Raw genomic sequence first — 15,700 nt, 5'->3', positions numbered from 1 at the left:
AGGTGTTGTAGCGCCATCTGGTGGAGCCTGTGTCTGGTTGTGTTTAACAGTAGGTGGTCTGCGGGCCCCTCCTGTTGCTTTGACTACAGGAGGGGCCCGCTTGTCTGTGTCTCCACTTGGGTGTGAGTGACCTCTTTCACCCATGAGGTTCACACCTGGGGCTGCACTGCTTTTCATCTCACAGCACCTTCAGCCGAGCGCCGCCCTCAGGTCCACATCCCAAACACACACGCACGGTTTCTCTCAGCTGGACGATGAAGCATGCTTTTAACTGGGCAATTATGAGTCATAACATGTGCAAAATTCAAAAAGGGAGCCTATATATGGAGCAGCATTGGGAGTGCTTGTTAGATTTGATCATAGAAATTAAGTCATTTAATATTAAGTCTATATTTGACCATTACCATTTAGTGCTGACCATTTTTGGGCCATAGGCTGGTTCCGCACACCCTGAGAAGAGTCCAGTCCCAATGTTCAGAGACTTTCTGGGTCTGGAGGGAAAAAAACTGAGTCAGAGGGGTGCACATCGGTGACACCACTCGTGTTTAAAGCAAACATTTACTTTGTTATGTTTCCTGTATGCTTAAATACTGAAGATGCACCAATCACCCTGCTACAAGAAAGGGCTTGTCTTTTCATCAATGTAAATAATTCCAAGACAGTAAACCGGGCTTCAGCTGATGCTTATTTTGGGTTTAGGCACATCTGGATTGTGTTATGATTAAAGCACTTAAATCATCACACAAACACACACACACACACAAACGTTTCTGTCTCAAACAAAAGCTGCCCCTGGAGCAGCTTAAAGTCCCATGGAATGGTCGTCGTATGGGCCAGATGGTGACAGACATAGCATGAGTTAGGGCACATAAAGACATTGCGCAGGTGCGATTCTTAGAAAACTCTCGTCAGGTGTCCCCATTCACTTTTTTTTTTTTCTAAATGTGCAAAAATATGTTCTAAGGGCTTTCCCCAGCGTCATATTTTTGCCTGCTCGTGGCACGCAGGACCCCTGAGCGTCTATCCACTGTCGCTGGGTAATTCTTCAACACCCACCTGAGCAATCATTTTCAACCCTTTGATCAGCATTATCCCTCACTTTAGTCCAATTAAAGAAGAAGATACAGCGCTCACAAAAGACCATAACGCCACCTACTCTCACTGGCTTAGCCACCTCTCTTCTTCACTATCTGTCCTCTTTTATTTCCTTGTCAACACGCAGGGGACGAACAATGCAGCGCGGGTGGACAGGGTGGAGGCTCTTGACAGGACGGGTAACACGATGACACTCCAAAGACTTAGGTGAGTAAAAGATCCCCCCCCCCCCCCCATACACACAAACGGGACATGTGTCACAGTCCAGCCGTGTGGCTCCAGTCCTTTTTTGTGGTACACTCTTGCGCCCCGCGGCCATCAATGATAAAACTCCCCTTTCCATCTGCTATTTTCTTCTTCTTCTTCTTCTTCTTCTTCTGAGCCGGCCGCCCCTCTTTGTCAGATATGACGATCGCATTTCAAGTTCTGAGTTTGACACCTCTCTGTTTTACACCAGGTTGTGAAGTGCCACTGTTCTAAGATAATAATAAAAAAGAAAAAAAAGCTTGGAGAAATATGATAGTGTCTTTGTCAGCTTTGCCCCCTGTGCCCTCAGTCTGACTAGCTTTTAAGAAGAATCCAAGTGCTGATCCACGCTGAGAGCTATAGATAACTGATCTATTGACTGACTCATTACACAACACAAAGGCGTCAACTTAAAGCCACACCGTGTAGAATTTTACCCATAAAATAAAATTGAAATACAAGCTTTCATTTTATGACAGATATTTTCAGCATTGAAACATACAAACATGTGATTTTGCTGTGAGCGGCTCAGCTCTCCTAAGAGATGACCTAACTTTAGCGGGAGTGGGTACGTCTCCAGCTCGTTTCCATGGAGATGTCGACTAAAGTCAGTAGTATTCGAGATTTAAACAGGTTAGGTTCTCATCCAAATCCATTCTTTGATTTCTCTTCTGTGTGGAGCTGGTGGCAACAGTATAGTCCAAAATGTTACGCAGTGTACCTTTAAGGGAATTTTCTTTCACATTTTTAAGGGAACTTTATTTTAAGAAAGCTCGATTTGTACACAGTATTTCAAAGAATTCAAAAGTACAATAAAACAATCAAACAAATACAATCTACTACTACTATCACGTTCTTTTATTGAAGTGATGTGACTCTTTTGCATGAGATCGTTTGCTGATCTCCGGTGATGGTCAGGCTTTGTGTTTGGTGGCCTCTCTCTGCAATAAACAAACTCACCAATACTAGAGGTGATAATTCACGTGTAGAATTGAATTGTGAATATGTGAAACGCTGGATTTTGAGTCACACATTTCATGCCGTTGTAAACATTCACATTGTTCACACCACAGGATCACTGGCTCATGTATCAGCCAGTCTGTCTCCTTAGAGCCATATATCTCGATCCGTCATATCTTCTCCAAAGTGTTCTCAGCTGCTTCGGTGTGTCAGCGCCACAGCCTGTGATTCCCCGAACAACCTCGCTCCTGTCATTTGTGAGCATCATGGGCCGACACAGCATCCAAACCTGCAGAAGGATTTCCTGTGGGAGGTCAAACAGGAAACTGTAGCGTTTTCACTTCAGGCAGATAAAGTCAGTGCTTATTTAGATTCCCTGTCTGGCAAACGCATTCTCCCTCCTCTCAGTTTTTGGGTAAGGATCGGGAGCTACTTGGAAGGGCCTCAGAGCATTATCTCTTTTCTTACACAGTATAGTTCTTGAGAGTAATAACATAACTATTAATCACTCAGTAACTAATCATGTGTTTTCTTACCCAGCCTCATTCTATTAAAAATATTGATGAGGTGTTTCTATGGACCACAAAAAAATCTCTCTATATATTTTTTATTTTTTTCACTTAAAGTTTTAATGCTTTTGAAAATGATTTATTTAGATGGACAACATCGGTTGTAAGTCATAATTATAATTATAATTCAGTTAAGCAACATTTCATAAGTAAGAAATACGTTTGTTAAGATACTTCCGGGTCCAAACGCAACTTTATCTCAATCTCCTGCTGAAATAACAGCAGATAAAAGGCCAGAAACTATCTAGCACCTAATTAGAATAATATATCACACCATTTCTCCAGACAAAATTAAGATATATTTAAAATAAGCCTTCATTGTGTACGTAAAAAAATGATTTGATAATTAATGTCAGAAAAGACTAAAGAAAATCAAGAGTAAATGTGATATTTCTTTTTGAACAGATATTTTAAAAGAGCATTGTAGTCGGCTCTATAGCAGGTAAAATGAACAAAATTCCATTACAGTGAATAGGGCTAAACTTACGTTGGACCCGCAAGTAGAGCGATGACATCATCACTTAACACACGCATATCTTTGGAAGAAAAGATAGACATAGATAGAGATAAAGTTCCAAAGCAGTTTGACTCATGCATTTCCCATAGATACAGACGGCCTCTCTGGAATCGCCCATATAGGTCATGTTTTAAAGCAGTTGAGGAGGAAAACAAAGAGGAGAAAAACATAAACTTTTTCCAATTTTTCAAAAAACAAGCTACTTTAAAGCAGTGCTAAGTAACTTGTCTACCTTAATAAATCCTTTCCGTAGTTCCTCTGGGGGGTAATACAAGTGTTGATGGGATGATTGGAGGTCTTTCATCTCCCCCTGGTGTGTCTGACCAGAAAACCACAATTACAACTCCGTTGCCTACGGGTCAAAGGCCCCAATACAACAGGCTAGCGGGCAAAGCTAACTGTGGGCTAGCGCCACTTAAACAGTATTTACAGCCAGGTTTGAGTGAAAAAAAATATCTCCATTGTGTAATGGATGTACAATATCCCTTTGTCCCTTTGTCTTTTCTGTCAGTGTATTATTTACTCTCACGGACAATTAATAAGTAAAAATACGCAACATGATACGACACCTGCAGTGGCGCTTATGGCCTGTAGGGGCACGAGTTACTTAGTTCAGCTAACAAATGCTGAATTATGAATATAGTTTTCTACTATATTCATATATAGTGTCTGCGTCCAAATAAAGTTCATACACATTGGTGTATGAATGAGAGAGTGAATGGGTGACTGGTTCCTTACTGTAAAGCACTTTGGGCCTGATAAAGGTAGAAAAGCGTTATATAAGTTGAGTCCATTTACCATTTACCATGAATAACTTTATATTTCACCACAAAAAAATTGCCTATTATTTGACATTTATTTATTGAAGAGGAATAACCCATTGAGATGAACCATCTCGTTTTCGAGGTTTCCAAGTACAGAAGTGGCAGTCAAATAAAACAGAAAACACCTACACAAAAAGAAAACAAAAACAACAATGGTCAAACTAAAGAAAGCTGGTAAAATGTTTAGCAAAATCTTAAATATAATTGTGTTAACTATGTTTTAGAATAAACTGTGTCTAATGTGTCATATCCAGGTGGTGGCGCGGTAGTACAGTGGTTAGCGCTCATGCTTCACAACTAGAAGGTCCGGGTTCGAGGGACAGAGCCTTCCTGTGCATGTTCTCCCCGTGTCTGCGTAGGTTTCTTACGGCTACTCTGGTTTTCCCTACCACTAAAACATGTACAATAGGCCAGGATGAATCCAGTGTGACTTGTTCATTAACATGTACTGTCCCTACCAAAAAAAACTAATAAACTAAACTTTAACCTACAATTATATGGGTAAGAGATATTAGTAATGATTAGATTTTAAGAGATATTTCCACACAACTCTTTTTAGCATAGCAGTCTGTGAGATTCAAAAGCACAACCATGTGACTTTTGTGCCAGTGCCCACAAGGTAAACCCTGTCACAACATAACAACTTACTCATACTTCCATTTGACACAGTTACTATGCGTGCACTCACCAAAGCTTAACCAAACTATGCTCAGAGTAACTCAACAGCTGACACCTGCGCCTTGACCTGTGAACCCAAGCTATGGCTCCAGATACCTCAGCTATCAGGTAGACTCCCAGAAAGCAACTCATGAATGGAGTTTGGAACAGTGGCTAGGCAAAGCATGACTCACTGTCCTTATTTGGCACAAACATTTTCTGGCCTTGGATAAGCACCTTAGTGACTGAAAATAAACCTGACCTCCACGTTCTGATAACAGTAATAAAAATGCAATTATACTAACATCTTTTCCTTAATGAACTGTTTTATCAGTCACGTATGCTAATTAGTAATCGTAAGGTATGAGACTCATAAAATGCTTCCCGTGAATCTGCATAGACACAGACAGAGGTGGGAATCCTGTACTTAAAGAAGGCGGCTGATTCAAAGTAAAAATAACAAACAGATTAAAAAAGTACAGTTGTAAATATGCATCGCAGTGCAATCCTTATACTGTCCAAATCCAGATGATTTTCCAAATGTTTTTTCACACCCAATATTTGTTTTATTTATTCGTTTATTGGACAGGGACAGTACACGTCAATGATCATTTAATGAATACTGAACAACACTTAATATGAAAAGGAAAAGTCACAGGCCCCACTGAATGGTTAAAAGTCCTTTGTTCTTTAACAGGACATGATCAGCGTGTTTCAACCTCTCTCAGGTCTTCATCAGGGCAGACAGACTCTGTCCTGTTAAAGATAAAGGACTTTTAACAAGTCTTTACAGCTTTACAAGTCAAGCACTTTTGCTCAGATCCTCGAAGAGCACCGGACTTTGTGATACCAATTGAATCCCACTTGTCCTCTGCAATAGGTTGAATTACAAATATTTAATTTGTATTGTTAATACAGCTAATACTGTCTGAATTCAAGCCCAGTGTAGAAAATTTCACATTTCTAATGGTCTGTAATGAAATATATTAAACCATAATAGTTGAATGGCACATTGTTTTCTGCTGCTTGGCATTAATAGTTCATGTTTTGATATTAAAAAAAGTGACCCACCCTCTGAAAGTGAGTTGACCTTGTAGAGAAACAAGCCTATATTCCCATAACCTCATCTGAGCTGATTAGATTAGCATGACATTACTTACAATTGTCTCTTCATAAGCTCCTGTTTATTTGTTGTTGTATGTTGCTATTCATAAAACAAAGTTCAAGGTTGGCCCTGTGTTTAGCTCAGCCGTCATTACACCAAGAAGGTTGGAATAGGTGCTAATACTCAGTGCACAAGTGCTAAACTGGAATTATAATGTAATAAAGTGTAACATGAAGCGCTATATCCTGTTTTGTGTAATCAGTAGAGGCAGTGTATTTCTCACGGTTGAACAGTTGACCTCCCCCTGTCCGGACAGAAAGGACCTGCAAAGTTGTGGAGTTTATACATTTTTAACATGGGTGGCCCCCGTTAAAATGTGAACTTCTAACCCTGGCAGTGTGAGGGCCTGTTTTGAACCTGTGGATTATGGGACATGGGCTGTTTTCTTTCTCTTTTCTTTGTATTCAATTATGTATCTGTAAAGAGAAAGAATTTGACATCCATTTAGACTGAGGGTGCTCTCCAGACACCCAAACCTACAAAAGGAGCACCGGGTAGAGAATAAAGTACAGAAAAAAAGACTGGTTGCTATGATGAATATGCTGTCCTTTTGGAGAATGTGCCTATATATATATCACATCTTTGTAGCAAGTTATTAGTCATTGCAGAAAGATAAGCCTGTTTAGGACTTTACAGATTAAGTTTGGCAGTGTTCTATAAACCCAGACAGATTTTATTTCTTTGAAAAATGATATAAACATTAGTTTGAGATCAAATCTATTCGCATTATAAATTATCTTTTGTTTTGTTTTTGAAAGCTCGGCACATATTGTTTACATAATATTTTTCTCAAACTCCAGTTGCTCAATGGGTAGCGGTGTTTAACTCCTCGTCTCTGTGAATATACAAAATACAACTCCAGCGTACCGCGAGAGTCACAAGCAACAGTGTCCAACCTCAAATTAGACCTTATTTACTTCACATGCTTTTTTCACCAAAAAACGTCCCACAAGGCCCCCATCCTCATGCCGTCCAGAGCCGGAAACTTGCTAGTGCTGGCTCTTAATTTTACATTTCCTATTTCTTGCCATGTGACATCTAAAAATTGTTACGATCATTTGATGCAATCATCAAGAACAAGTTTACCATGGAAGATTGAGTTGATCAGGCTGACTTCCTGTGGACTGGAGATGTGGGCCGCAGTCTCCTCCTTGAGGCATTAATTGAAGAGACTGTGTGAGGAAGGCTAAGCAGGTGAGATGGGTGGAGTACATCTCCTTAATGGAGGGCAGAGGGGCTTCGCAAATCTTCTCTGTTGCGCAGCCAGCAGCCAGTTGCACAGTGATGTGTTGATCCCCAGGTGGAGCAGTTTGTGTATTAGCTGCTGTGGGATTATAGTGTTAAAGTCTAGAAACAGCATTCTAACATTGAGTCCTTTGTTTCGAGGTGAGTGAGGTTTGTATGAAGCACAGTAGAGATGTCATCTTTAGTTGAGCGATTGGACCGAGAGGGAGCACTGACTTGATATGGTCCAGGATGAGCTGCTCGAAGCACTTCATAAGAGTTGGAGTGGGTGCTACTGGGCGGTAGTCGTTAAAGCAGGAGGGTGGTGACTTCTTTGGTACCAGAATGATGGTGGTTGCTTTGAGGCATGTTGGACCACAGCCTGCTGCAGAGATATGCTAAAAATGTCTGTGAAAACTCCATTGAGTTCATCAGCACAACCTTTCAGCACACGACCTGGTCTGTTGTCTGGACCCGGTGCTTTGCGTGCGTTGATCCTGCTCAGAGATCTTCTCACACTCTCTGGAGATAGCTTCAGCACCTGGTCTTCTGGAGGGGGTGTTGACTTTTGTGCCGGGGTTCTGTTGAGTGCCTCGTAGTGAGCAATGAATTTATTCAACACGTTCAACAGTGAGGTGTCACTGTCACAGGTTTGTGGAGGAGGCCTGTTGTCCATGATGGTCTTTATCCCTTCCCACAGACTCCGAGTGTCTCTGCTGTCTCTGAAGTGATCCGTTATCTTTTTGGAGTGCTGCTTCTTGGCTTATTTGATGCCGCGGGACGGGTTGGCCCTAGCTGTCCGCAGTTTCTCCTTGTCACCAGATTGGAAGGCAGCATCCCGGACTCTCAAGAGCCTGAGGACTTCATTTGTAATCCAAGGTTTCTGGTTGGACCTGATAATGATGGTCTTAAGAGTCTGTAACATCTTCAGGGCTCTTGGTGATAGGCAGTGACAGTCTCTGTAAACTCCTGGAGATCAGTGATATTGCTGTGTGAAAGCAGTCCTTGAATCTGTTTTCGAAATGGTTTAGTGACTCTAACCAGTGGCCTGTATGCTGGAAGTTGTATGTTTTAGAAGAGGAAAATGGGGCATCCTCAGAAATGTTCAAGGATTCAAACCCAGGAATATCTTGTGGAGAGGCAGGTGGGCCAGTATTATCTAAAAATTCTGTAGTAGTTTTGTGTTTTGTTTGTTTTGTGTTTTATCTGTTTAATTAAACCCGGATGCTGCCATCTCTAAAAGTGTATATGACAGCATACATACGTATGTGCATGTGTGAAGGTGACTTCTCTGTCTGAGGCTCACATCAAAGTGGCTGTGGTCAGGCTCTGATCTACTGTTGGTCCGAACATGGAGACATTATATCCTCGGGGTATTACCCACAGTGCATACGATATGTGTACGTGCACACTCAGGCTGGCCACGTGAACGAGCATGAGTGTGTATGTGCACAGTGTATTTTTGTGTGCGGCTGACATAAATACATCAAGAAGAACATACAGCTGTCTATGCCAAGTTTGTCAGGGTTAGGACCTCAAGTGTTATGGTTCTATGAAGTTTATTCTGTCAGCGTCAGTTTACAGGTATGAGCGTTGTCGGTGTTTTTCACAATGATAGCACAGAAGGAGATCATTATAAATCAGACCTATAGCCCTGGCTCTGCGTCTGCACGAACCAGGGTAGACCAGGAGCAGAAATAGGATCTGCACCAACCTAACCCTCATTACCAAAGACTTCCTGAACAGTTCCTTCTCAATTAGTGTAACCTTCTCGTGTTGAGGCATCTCAGTGGACCACAAGCTTAGTCATGCGTCAAGGGAAGGAGCGGGCACTCAAATGAACGCTTAAACAATGCTCAAAGTAAAGCAAAATAGTATAAGCAAAATAGTATAATTACTGACCCCCTACAACATTAACAAGGAAAAAATATTAAGATCACTGATGAGTGTAGGAATAGTCTCTTATCTGGGGGCTCTTGTTTTCGGGATGAGCATGTGGTAGTTGTAGGGGAAACCGGAGCACCTGGAGGAAACCTATGCAGAACATGCAAACTCCATGAAGAGGCACCGTCCAGACAGGAATCTAACCCGAGACCTCCTAGTTGTGAAGCACAAACACTAACTGTTGCACCACTGTGCCACCTTAAAAAAACATCACTGGGTCTCTAGAGAATAGGCACAGGGATATACCAACAGAGGGCAACCAAGGGGCAATTAGCCCCAGCCTGGACAGGTCGCCACAATTACAGGCTGGTGTAATGCAGAAGTTGCCAGCTCTTATAGCCAGAGCCCCGTTCGTCATCCACAGACTCCTGCAAATTAACACCCTGCATGATTCAACGGAATGGGTCCATAGAGCATAGGTTCTACTACTACTACTACTACTACTACTGCTACTAATACTAATACTACTAATACTATTACTTATTCAACTACTGAAAACTTTGTATTTACAATGACCAAAAAATTATTTCATTTATTAATCTATTTCTACTTCTACAAAACGTCTATAATATAAGTATCTATAAGTATATAAGTATCTATTTATTGCAAAACTCAAGTTCAATACAAAATGACCTTGGTTTAACATTTCCTTCATTAATTTACTTTTGCAATAAAAGTAAGAAATCAATTTCATGAGACAAGACTAAGCTCTGGAGCCTGCAGCTCAGAGGCTATAATCTAAATAGCTGCACTCAGATGTGTAAACTGACACAAGCGCATAAAACCAGCACACAACCAGTTATAGTACTGGACTTACTCCCAGGGGAGCATTATGGTGATATGATCAGCTTGTGTTTGTTTAGTAACACAGAAGCTGCTTGCCTTGACAGACGACACTCTTTGAAATTTCAAAGAGACTGACAGTGTGTCACCTCAGGGAGCCGTGTGGGTCCCATGGGTGCACTCCACTTCAGTGCAGGGCACCTCCAACAGCTGTCCAAGGTTAAAGCTCAATACCAAGGATAGTTGGATGCATATTCGTGTTTAGTTGCCTCTGATCTCAATTAAGTATCAAGTAGATAAAATAAAACAGGTGTCACGGTATAAAACTCGTCAATCTTCAGTCTTTTTTTTTTCTCAGAAAGGCTCATCTTTGGTCTATTTTTGTCAATGAGTGTCAACAAGACTCAATGACTTCTCCATCAACAAAGTGTATCTTGTAGCAGCTGAATGCAGAAGAATGTGAAAGTGTTCAAGGCTTGTGATATTATTCAGTGAATCTTGGCTGTGATCCCTTGTATTCCACCTGTCGACTCTTTCACACAGAAAGAAAGATATTCCCAGAATCCGATTTAACATTCATCATTGAGCTATAGGCTACGCCATGAAGTTTTACCGCCCTCAATAACTTCTACTGCACTCTTCTTCTCCGCCAGAGTTAAATGATGAGTTCAGGACTTCAGAGTAGAGCAGTGGACCGTGGGAGAGAGATTACTTGCTTCCCATTTCTTCACTGGGTGATAATTCACTGCGGCCAATAATAGGCTCCTTAGACAATGAGCAGCTACAGCACTATGTGAAGAAGCCATAAATCCAGGTGAAGAAACTGAATGTAGTCTGTCTGATCTCTTGGTGAAAGCACATAGTGAAATGATTGCTTCATTGTAGAAGATGTCCGTGTTAATCTTTTTTTCTTAAATCTAAAAGATTTAAGTGCTGAAGTGACTCCTCTACACTCTGAGTCCGACTGCTCTAACCTTCCTCACTTCCTCACTTCTATTTATATCAGTGTCATAGTCATACTGCTCTTTGATAGTACCAAGTGATCTCATTTACACACTTCAGTGCGCGCACATTTGCCTGTGCATACCTCTGCATACCCACAATCTGCCAGTGATGCCTGTAAACGCTCGGCAAATGTCTGAGCAGTGATTGAAACAGATCGAAATACTGCAGCTACACAACAATAACTGGGTATGTTGGCTCTGAGCCACAGGTGAATAGTAGCATGTCCTAATGGATCAGTGAAAGCTGTGTGGATCTGCAGCCTCATTCGCCGCTGTCTCTGCTACTGCTGCCAACACTGAGGCCCAGGCCGCTGACAGCTGAGCTGATCATGATCAGCTCCAGAGCATTTCACTGTGGCAAAAGTCATGCTGCTCGGAATACTACTAGTCTGTTAAAACATTCAATAGAATTAGTAATTGAATATTATAATTGAGGGGTTAGTCTATTATAATTATTATAAAGGGGGTTAAATGCCTATATTCCTATATAACCCCCTTTTAAATTAATAGAGTATTTAATAATGAAAGATAATCCTAGTGTTCTCTTCTGAAATCTCAACAGCTGAGCTGGCGTTTATTCCACTTTGTTCCACACGAGCTGGCATTTATTCCACACATTACTATCTAAAAAACATAGCCAGAGTCCGCCCCTTTCTATCTTGGGCCAACACGAAGACGCTAATGCATGCTTTTATCACCAGTCGTATCGACTACTGTAATGCCCTGCTTTCTGGTCTTCCCAAAAAGAGTATCTCAGGTCTATAACTTTTACAAAATTCAGCAGCTCGTGTCCTGACGAAGACCAGGAGGCGGGACCACATTACACCGGTTTTAGAATCGCTGCATTGGCTCCCCGTGTGTTTCCGGATCAACTTTAAAGTTCTTTTAATGGTTCTTTTAATTTTAAATGTCTTAATGGTCTTGGTCCTCCTTACCTTTCAGAACTGCTTTTACCTTATGAACCTTCAGGGCCCCTTCGCTCCTCCGGCAGGGGTCTCCTAGTTATTCCTAAAGTCAACAAAAGACTCATGGTGAGGTGTCTTTCCAATATTACGGCCCTCGCCTCTGGAACGACCTGAGGAGGAGCTCAGGGCTGCAGAGAACGTTCATGTTTTTAAGAGCAGGCTCAAGACCCACCTTTTTAGCTTAGCCTTTAACTGACTAATCTATTTATTTAATCTTAATATATAAAATGTAAATATATGGGAGGTTGTCCCAGGCGCATTGTTTTAAATGTTGTAATCTGTAAAGCACTTTGTGATGCCTTTCGGTATGAAAAGCGCTTTATAAATAAAGTTTGATTGATTGATTGATTGATTGATTGATTGATTGATTGATTGATTGATTGATTGATTGATTGATTGATTGATTGAACAATTCGACCTGTACCAAAGTGGGTTTTCTGAGCATAGATAAGAATGAAGTCAGAATTATTTGTGAAACATTCCTGGATCACACTTGCGGGACATTCCCTACATAATTGTAAAATACCTAATGTAATAACATGTTATAAAATACTGGAAAATGTAAACTGTCCTTTGAAGTGAGCGCTCCCAGAAAAATTTGTATCGTCGTCACTAACTGTGTGAAGGATTATCGATATCAACTCGATAATCCTTCAAGAGAAAACTATTGACTAACATTAAGCACAGCTGATTCACCACTCCTCACAATCCATGTCAATACTTAATCCATTCGATTGACTATTATTTGTAACATCAGTGCTGGATAAAATGCTACGTAAACTTTCAATAGAAGAACAAATTAAATATGATCTTAAACATAAAAGTCGAAATTCTTGGTTTGCTTCATATGTGACATCTTTACTGCATCACCAGCCACTGGGGACCAGCCCATGTAATCATTGCTGATTCAATGTGAGTGTATTGTAAATTAAAATGAACCATGGAAAACAAGATGTTTTATAAACAACAGATTAACGAGCAACAGGCCAACCTCGAACACACTCTTTGGAAAACGACAATTAAAGAATACAAGATTTTTAATAGGCCATATGTGACATTTGTTTTGTGTTATCTTTATTGCGCTCACACACAAAGAATCCTGAGGAGGGTGATATGAAACCCCTTTTTTTTTGCTTTGTACCAAGTTATTAAAATCTTCTTGTTTTTTTTGCCAAATTGTGATTGTTTCAGTCTATTCTCCAAAACACTGCTGCATCATGGGTATCTTTACATAACCCTCCATCTTTCATCAAATGGCATGTTTATTTTGTGATTTGAGCAACTTTACTGCCACCTTTCAGGAATCACGGTCCAATCAAAACTCCCAATAAATGCACTGTCTGTCTCCTCCGTAATTTCGTTTTCTTGTAATCCAAAAAAAAAAAAACGAAGCATCCTCTGGTCCCATCAGTGGTACAAATAATGAAAGAGAGTGACGCGCCTGTCTCTCAGCTCATACACGACTTACTCATGTGTCTCCTCCAGACGATGAATATTTATCATATTCAGCTGACACTGGCTGACTGTGCTGCTATTTTCAGTCACCATTATCTTCAGTGAGAGTGAGACATTGTGGTGACTGCAGATTCCTTTAATGTGAATATCAATAAACAATGCATTCTCTGTCCCCCATTTTGTGAGTAGACTGTGGGTCACTTTTTATGTGGTATGACATATGTTACAACGCATTAAGAAACTGGATGGGGGAAAAAAGCTTCGTGGATCTGGCTGAATGCACCCCAGACACTGTTCCAGCCTATAAGCATCATGACATTGTTGAATCTCTTCATCCACTCTTTACCTCTGTCAAACTTTCTAAGTCTAATAAGGCCTACAAGCAAAAATAAAAGGCTACATTTGCACCTTCTCACTTGTCAGATTTTAAAGCAGTACTAAGTAACTTGTTTTCCTTAATAAATCCTTTTTGTAGTCCCTCTGGGGGTAATACAAGTGTTAACGGGATGAGTGGTGGTCTTTCATCTTCTCCCGGTGTCTCTGGCCATAAAACCACAATTGCAACTTCGCTGCCTACGGGTCAGAGCCACCAATACACACTAATGGAATCACGTAGCAGAAGCTAACAGGCTAACAGGCAAAGCTAACAGCAGGCTAGCGCCACTTCATGATTGTGTAATTGGATGAACAATATCCCTCTCTCCCTTTGTCTTTTCTGTCAGCGTCGTATTTACTCTCACGGACAATTAATGAGTAAAAAAAAACGCAACATGCTACGACACCTGCAGTGGCGCTTATGGCCTGTAGGGGCATTAGTTACTTAGTACTGCTTTAAATTCGCAAAATTCGTGCAGAGATTAATTCAATACTTTCAGTATTGTCATAAGTCATAAACACACATTGGGATTTGTAACTAGACCCGATAAGCACATTAAGATTGTGCTCAGATTATTGCTAATCTAAATGAACTTGACTTAACCTCAGCCACCAAGAGTCGACCGTAGCAGCATGTACGGATCAGCGATCTATTGAAACATCTTGTCGTTCACAATATATCCATGGATTCGAATTTGTTTATGTAAGCACTCATTTCCTTTCTTTATTCTCTTCACTTGCAGGTTCCTGTCTGGGGTAACAAGTGAGCGGGAACACCCTTCTTTTTCACCTGTTGTTGACATTGTAAGTTGGACAGAGTCAGGCTGGAAATAAAAAAAAAAAGCAGTCCTGGGATTGGCTCACGTGAAGAAGCCCCGGTGAAGGCGCTGCGTGCTGCGTTTAAGTGCACTGGGAGAGTTATGGCTGCTGATGTGAAGGATCGCCACTTCGCCTAAATCACAGCAGTGGCTCACATTCACCTCTGACAGTCCAGACATGTTCGTTTGGACAGCGTGGACAGTGTGCAAAACCATCCCCTTTCAGTCATGTAGCACCCGGCGATGGGAGAAGTAAATATTTAAATGGAAGGTTGAGAAAGGAAGGTGTTGGAGCAAGGTAGTGCAGTCGAAGATAACTGATTATGTGGGGTATTTTATTATGCACAAGCTTTAATATAATGGGCTAACACTACATATTTGTAAAGCCTTTTTTTGAAGGGACTACTTAATTCATTTCTTTATTTTTTATTTTGGGTGCTGGTTACTATTCCATGCCTAGCAGCCAACAAAACAGCCTTCTTCAGGAAGTGAGGAGCCAGAACACTTCCTAGATCACTTGTAAATTACCGCCAACTCCCAAATATCAACTATTGTTTAGCTCAAAACATAAACAAGCATACCCGAGATACCTGACATGCTCCTAATGATCAGACACTGACTGTATTATTTACGTATTATTGGGCTATAAAGAAAACATCTGGAAAAAACACCTCACATGAACCTATGTTTGGCCACCTGTTGTCAAAGCAAAACCCCATTATGGAAAGCTGGTGATGTCTCGCTTAGGTCTGAGGTGAGCCCACTCTCAGTATATACTACTTTACCCAATAAAAACGCCCATAATGAATCACGCCGGTGGCCTATTGAGTTGAAATGCAGTGTGTTTTTTTTTATCTAAGCTATAGCTACTGGAATGAGACTGAATGTGGAATGCTGTTAAATGTTCCTTACCGTAAAAGCCGTACAATAACAGCAAGTGTTGCACAAAACCACCAGGAATCCGCGTCATTGTGTGGAAATAGAGGAGCCCCAGATTGAGGAGGATCAGAGCTGGCACAAAAACAACAACAAATGATGTGGATTTAAAAGCTGCATCATGAAAAGAGAAACATTAGTGGCTGTCAGTCAGCACAATGCA

Source organism: Gobius niger (genome assembly GCF_951799975.1).
Source record: "Gobius niger genome assembly, chromosome: 2".
Classification (NCBI taxonomy): domain Eukaryota; kingdom Metazoa; phylum Chordata; class Actinopteri; order Gobiiformes; family Gobiidae; genus Gobius; species Gobius niger.
Note: the sequence above shows the minus strand (reverse complement) of the source record.